Here is a 7,640-nt window from a genome sequence, read left to right as displayed (position 1 = left end):
TAACTCACCCATCCTGAGACAGGCACACCAACCAACTCACCCATCCTGAGACAGGCACACCAGCTAACTCACCAGTCCTGAGACAGGCACACCAGCTAACTCACCAGTCCTGAGACAGGCACACCAACCAAGTCACCCATCCTGAGACAGGCACACCAGCTAACTCACCCATCCTGAGACAGGCACACCAACCAACTCACCCATCCTGAGACAGGCACACCAGCTAACTCACCCATCCTGAGACAGGCACACCAGCTAACTCACCCATCCTGAGACAGGCACACCAACCAACTCACCCATCCTGAGACAGGCACAACAACCAACAACTCACCCATCCTGAGACAGGCACAACAACCAACTCACCCATCCTGAGACAGGCACACCAGCTAACTCACCAGTCCTGAGACAGGCACACCAGCTAACTCACCCATCCTGAGACAGGCACACCAGCTAACTCACCCATCCTGAGACAGGCATGCCAACTAACTCTGCAGTCCTGGGACATGCACATTGACCATCTCATCAATCCTGAGACATGTATGCCAACCAATTTGCCAATCCTGTGGCAATCACACCGGCGATCTCACCTGTCCTGAGATGTACACGCATCAATCAACCAACCAATGCAGCAGAATTGCTGAAGTGCATTAGGCATAGATCACTAACCAGAACTCTGTGACAAAGACTAACTACCAGGATATTAATGACAGAAGCAGCTCCCAGCACTTTGACCTTCATTCAGAAATGGGGCATAGATTTAGGATGAGAAGTGAAAGTTTTAAAGAGAATTGGGTAAACAACGTTTTCACTCAGAGGATGGTGGGCATGCGGAATGATCTACTATATAAACACGGGTACATGTCATCATCATTATGTGCCGTGTCGTGACATGGGGGATCATGATGACCACAATCATTCTTGGTAAATCTTTCTACAGAAGTGGTTTGCCATTGCCTTCTTCTGGGCAGTGTCTTTACAAGAAGAGTGACCCCAGCCATTATCAATACTCTTCAGAGATTGTCTGCCTAGCATCGGTGGTCACATAACCAGGACTTGTGACATGCACCGGCTGCTTATATGACCATCCACCACCTGCTCCCATGACTTCACACGACCCTGATCTGGGGTGTGGAGTGGGGAGGTCTAAGCAGGTGCTACACCTTGCCCAAGGGAGACGTGCAGGCTAGCAGAAGGCAGGAGCACCTTACACCTCCTTTAGTAGAGACCTATCTCCATCCCACTACCCCATTGTACAGCTACAATGTTTGAAAGACATTTGGACGGAACGTTATAGGAAAGGTTCAGAGGGATATGGGTCAAATACAAGGAAGTGGCTCTAACTCAGATAGGAACCATGTTTGGCATGAATGGTGTGCTGCCTTTATGGCAGTTATTTAGTTTATAATATATTCGCGTAGTAATTTGTTAGCATTTTTTAGTTAAAGTTAGGATTGTTTAAATCAATTGATTTGTCTGTAATACATCGCGGCTGCGATGACGTCACATCCGGGTTCGCCGCGTCTTGTGGGGAATTACCGGTTTGAGATTCACGCAAGGGTGGGGGTCACTCACATGTGCGACCATAACGCTGACTAGGGTCTCTCTATGCACCAAAGACACAGTGAAAGCAACGCTTTTTCACCATGCGTTAATGTGAAGAGTGAACAGTAAATGGTTAATCTTACTGCGGTCTCGTTTGCATTGATTCTGGTTTATCTCGACGTTTACCTCGGCGTTACTTCACACCCGAGCGAGAACGTTACAGTGAAAAAGCGGCATTATCAGGTGTTTAAAGTGCAGCCATGTCAACCCGATCCAGCATCAAGTCGTTGTCAAAGTCATCGTCATCCTGCGATAGGGGCAGTAGGGCATCAAGTAAGGCCACCCAAGCAAGAGCGAAAGCAGAAGCCGCCAAGGTGCGAGCGCGCTTTGCCAAAGAAGAATTAGAAGTAAAGATGAAAGCGGCTGCCAGAGAAGCCGAAAACCAGAAGGAAAAGGCTGCCAGAGAAGCCGAAAACCAGAAGGAAGCGGCTGCCAGAGAAGCCGAAAACCAGAAGGAAGCGGCTGCCAGAGAAGCCGAAAACGAATTGGAAAGGAAAAGGGTAGAGGCACGGTTAGAAGCGCTGAAGCTAGAACGAGAAGCAGCAGCTGCCGAGGTGGAAGCAGAGTTAATAGAAGACGCCGAAGAAATGCATGATCCGAAGGACGGAAAATCTACCTCAGAAAAGATCGGATTGGAACGTACAAGGGACTATGTCCAATCTCAAATGGAATGGAAGACTCTTTCTTCCTCTCTTTACTTATTCGATAACGTCCCACTTCACGAGGAGTCTTGGAGAGGCCCGACGGCATCACGTCCATCCGAGGAAGATAATTTACCCTCGCAACTCCGCGATGAACCCAGGAATGCAAGGGCTCACGACAAGTACTTCTCGACACCGAACTTACCGGATTTGGGGAGAAGAGAGGCAAAGACTGAGTCCAGACCAGCAAATCCCATAACAGATGTACGCCCTCAGTCATGTACCTGTGGACATGTTCCCTCAGCCCGCACGCCACCTGCAGACGAATCCGCAGCACGGTATTTCGCACGACGGGATCTCGTCACTTCAGGACTATACCGGTTCGACGATAAACCTGAAAATTACCGTGCATGGTACTCCACTTTCACCAACGCTATCGACGGAGTCCAGCTCAGAGCAACCCAGGAGTTGGATCTTATGGCAAAATGGCTGGGAAAAGAATCATGCGAACAGGTGAGACGCATGCGTTCAGTGTACATCAACAAACCCGAGCTAGCATTGAAGAAAGCATGGGAGAGACTTCAGGAGGGCTACGGAGCCCCCGAAATTATTGAGGCGGCGCTATGCCAACGTTTGGGAAATTTTCCTAAGGTGTCAGCCAAGGCCCACACCAAGCTAAGAGAATTTGGAGATTTACTCATGGAGATTCAAGGCGCCAAAGAAGACGGCCACTCAGCTGGTCTAGTATACCTAGACACTCCAACCGGGATTAGACAACTCGTGGACAAACTTCCATTTGGGCTGCAGGACAGGTGGTTGTCCGTTGCCTCAGATTACAAGGAAGAACACGAAGGTCAATTCCCTCCCTTCGAGTATTTCACCAGGTTCGTGTGCAAGGAGGCGAAGAAGTGAAACGATCCTAGCCTCATAGGTCCAGGAAGCAGTACAATTTACACCAAGCCAGATAAATCCACTTCGAATAATTCCAACATTACTAAACCAGTCTCAGCGCTTAAGACCCAAGTCCTTACAACTAACAACGACTCTAGCAAGAATTGTCCATTGCATAACAAACCCCACCCCCTCAAAAGATGCAGAACGTTTAGGGAAAAACCCCTCGAAGAGAAGAAGGCCCTCCTCGAGGAGAAAGGAATATGCTTTAGATGCTGTTCCTCGACCTCTCACTGTGCGAGAGAGTGTACGATCGCCGTGAAGTGCCTGGAATGTGATAGCACTAATCACGACTGGGCCATGCATCCTGGCCCGTCACCGCAAACCGACAACGCTCCTTCACCCCCACAACAGGACGGCGGGGAGGGAGAAGCTCACTCCAGGACAACTGTTGTCAGCTCGAGCTGTACGGAAGTTTGCGGTCAAGCTCAGGCAAGCCGTTCTTGTTCAAAGATCTGTCTCACTAAGGTGTACCCTAAGGGAGCCAAAGACAAGGCCATCAAAGCCTACGTAATTCTGGACGATCAGAGCAACCGCTCGCTAGTCAGTCCAAAGTTCTTTAACTTGTTCAACATTGAGAGTGAGCAGTTCCCATACTACCTTAGAACTTGCTCAGGCAACATGAAAACTTACGGAAGGAGGGCCGAAGGTTTCCAGATCGAGTCCCTGGATGGTAAAGTCCTCATCTGTCTCCCCCCACTCGTAGAGTGCGAGAAAATCTTGAATAACCGCACTGAGATCCCGACGCCAAGTGCGGTGCTACACCAACCACATCTCCACCACATCGGCAAATACATCCCAGAGCTGGATCCAGAAGCAGAAATACTCCTGCTATTAGGGAGGGATGCTCTCCGGGTACACAAGGTTAGGCAGCAGGTCAATGGACCACACGACGCCCCCTTTGCCCAACGCCTGGATCTGGGCTGGGTGGTGATAGGAGAGGTGTGCCCTGGCAACGAACACAAATCAACGGCTAACACACTCAAGACCAATGTGCTAGAGAGTAGCCGCCATATGATTCTTCAACCCCGCACAAGTTCCATGTGCGTCCAGGAAGCACCACAAGGCTTTAACAAGCGCAAAGTAACTGACGAGACGCTCGCTCAAAAGGAGCATGATAATAAACTCGCTCCATCGGCTCAAGACGCCACCATCTTAAAAACGGAGGACACCAAGGTCTTCAGAGACAAAGCAAATAGTGGGGTCGCCCCACTACCTTTCAGAGAACCACGCCAGTGCTTGCCAAACAACAAAGAGCAGGCAGTCAAGCGGTTCACGCCCTTGCAAAAAACCACGAAAAGGAGACCTGAGATGCAGCAGAGCATCCGATCGACCCACGAGGTACTGGGCACACCAATGGCAGAGGTCACAGCCATTATGAATGCACGACCACTCCTACCCGTGTCTTCTGACCCGGAAAACCCCTTCATACTGTCGCCATCAATGCTCCTTACGCAGAAGGCAGGAGCTGCCCCTCCACCAGGGGACTTCTCCGATAAGGACCTGTACACAAAGCAATGGAGAAGGGACCTTCAAGTTGGAGATTTAGTCCTGCTCAAGGACAAGCAAATCGCCGGCAACTGCTGGCCAATGGCCAGAATCACTGCCACATTCCCTAGTAGGGATGGACATGTCAGGAAGGTTGAATTGAAAACTACCGACCAAGGCGATGGGAAAATTTACCAAAGGCCTGTTACAGAAGTCATTCTACTTCTACCTAACGACTGATTTAGAGACTGAAGTTTGTATTATGTTCATTGTGACCTTACGAAGGCCAAGCGGGGAGTGTGCTGCCTTTATGGCAGTTATTTAGTTTATAATATATTCGCGTAGTAATTTGTTAGCATTTTTTAGTTAAAGTTAGGATTGTTTAAATCAATTGATTTGTCTGTAATACATCGCGGCTGCGATGACGTCACATCCGGGTTCGCCGCGTCTTGTGGGGAATTACCGGTTTGAGATTCACGCAAGGGTGGGGGTCACTCACATGTGCGACCATAACGCTGACTAGGGTCTCTCTATGCACCAAAGACACAGTGAAAGCAACGCTGTAAGTCATTAGATAATCGGTATTTTGAGTTAAAATGTTAACGCCGATTCTGTTAAAAGTAACGACGGTCGGTAAGGTTTACCTTTTCGTCAGTTAAAGAGTCGGGATAGTTTGTATTGAAGTGTATCTAAAGCAGCCAATGGAGCAGCTAGATTCTGACTGTATGCTGCACTTTAATGCAATGTAGTTATTGTAGTTTTACCTTTGCAAGTATTCACAATGTAAATGTGATATTTAGAAGGGAACAAACACTGTACCAATCTTGTATTGTTTTTCAACAGTTTTCACCATGCGTTAATGTGAAGAGTGAACAGTAAATGGTTAATCTTACTGCGGTCTCGTTTGCATTGATTCTGGTTTATCTCGACGTTTACCTCGGCGTTACTTCACACCCGAGCGAGAACGTTACAAATGGGTTGGACCAAAAGGACGGTTTCCATGTTAGAAACTATGTTAACAAAATAAGCAACAAAGATTAAGATTATCTTAATTGTCACATATGTATCAAGTGCATTGGTTTGCATCAAGACCAACCCTGGGATGCGCTGGGAGGAGGCCCACAATTGTCGCCATGATTTCAGCGCCAACATAGCATGCGCACAACTTACTACCCCTATCCCATACTGTTTGTCTTTGCAATGTGGGACAAATCCCAAGTACTCAGAGTTACGGGGAGAATGTCCAAACTCCTACAGACAGCGGATGGAATTGAACCTCCATTGAGTTTGCTGGCAATATGAAGCATTAGGGTAACCACTATGCCTCATAGGCATGAACGTGATCTTTGGAAAGGACATCCCACCGAGAGAAGCCCCCGAGGGACACAGCTAGGGAAAGGCTATTCTGAAATTCTTCTGTGAGGGCCAATACCTTGTCATGCTGGAGAGTTCCCGAGCTCACAAGGGCGATGCCATTTGGAGTTCAGTCATCTGCAACTTAGATCCTGGTAGGGGTCACACGTGGCTCTATGTGAGGCGGTGAGGACGAGGGGATGGTTCCAGACAAAAAGTGATTTAACCGAGACGTCAGCGATGGAGCTGACAGAAGATGATGACACATCACAATGAACGCTGACCCCAATCTGTCAAGTACCATGTGATTGCAGCCTGTGCATCAGCCTGCCTTGTTAAACAAAGTCACGCACAGCTGTTCCCCATTAAGGGAATCAAAGTTCAAATTACATTTATCGTCAAAATTTGTACACATGCTACAAACTTGAGATTCATCTCCTAACAGTCAGCCACAAAACAAAGAAATCGAAAAGAACCCATTAAAAAAGGCCATCAAACATCTAACGTGCAGTGAGAAAAAAAAATGATGCAAACAATAAACACAAACAAATATCGTTCTGAACTGAAGTCCACAAAGAGAGTTTGTCCACAGGCCCTTGGTTCTGCACAGAGCAGAAAACCGGTCCAACCCTCACCTCAGGCCCCAACACCCTGTCCTTTCCAACTTTGGCCCAGCACCTGAATCATCATCCAAACTTCGGATTTAATCACTTCAATATGCTTGGGGGCCTGAAGCCTGCTGCTTCGATTTGGCCGTTACCCAACCTTTCCAGTTCAGCCCGGCATCTAAATCAATCGAACCTTGGATCTTCCTCGCTCTCAGCTGCCTCGCCGTGCCTCTGTTCTGCTACATCAAATTATCTCCAAGTGCAAAGGGAAGTTACAGACTATTGTCTGTGCTGATCCTTTACCAGAAAAAGAGTGATCAAGTATTTAGTTGTTTTCTTTGTGCAGAAATCCACCCTAACATCCTGGTTACGTGGATCTCAGAATGGCCTCTAGAGCAAACTGAGGACCCCTTCGGAGAATCACAAACGAGAAAATCTACAGAGGCTGCAAATCAAAGTTACACACACAAAATGCTGGAGGAACTCAGCAGGCCAGGCAGCACCTATCGAAAGGAGTAAACATTCGATGTTTTGGGCCGAGACTGTTCATCATGATGCAATGCCCTTCTCCATTAGTCCTTCTCCACTAATTTTCTTCCTGGCACTTATCCTTGCAAGTGGAACAACTGTCACACCTGCCCCTACACCTCCTCCCTCACTACATTTCAGGAGCCCAAACAGTCCTTCCAGGTGAGGCAACACTTGACCTGTGAGTCAGTTGAGGGTCATCTTCTGTATCCGGTGCTCCCGATGTGGCTTCCTGTATACGGGGGAGACCCGACGTAGATTGGGGGACCGCCTTGCTGAGCACCTATGCGCTGTCTGTCAGAAAAGGTGGGATCTCCCTGTAGCCACCTACCGTGTTTTAATTCCACTTCCCATTCCCATTGTGACATGTTATTCCATGCCCTTCTTTCCTACTGTGATGAGGCCACATTCAGGTGGGAGGAACAACACCTTATATTTGGTCTGGGTTGCCTCCAACCCAATGGCATGA

This window comes from Hemitrygon akajei, chromosome 6 (assembly GCF_048418815.1).
Source record: "Hemitrygon akajei chromosome 6, sHemAka1.3, whole genome shotgun sequence".
In the NCBI taxonomy this organism is placed as follows: domain Eukaryota; kingdom Metazoa; phylum Chordata; class Chondrichthyes; order Myliobatiformes; family Dasyatidae; genus Hemitrygon; species Hemitrygon akajei.
This window is presented reverse-complemented; position numbering follows the sequence as displayed.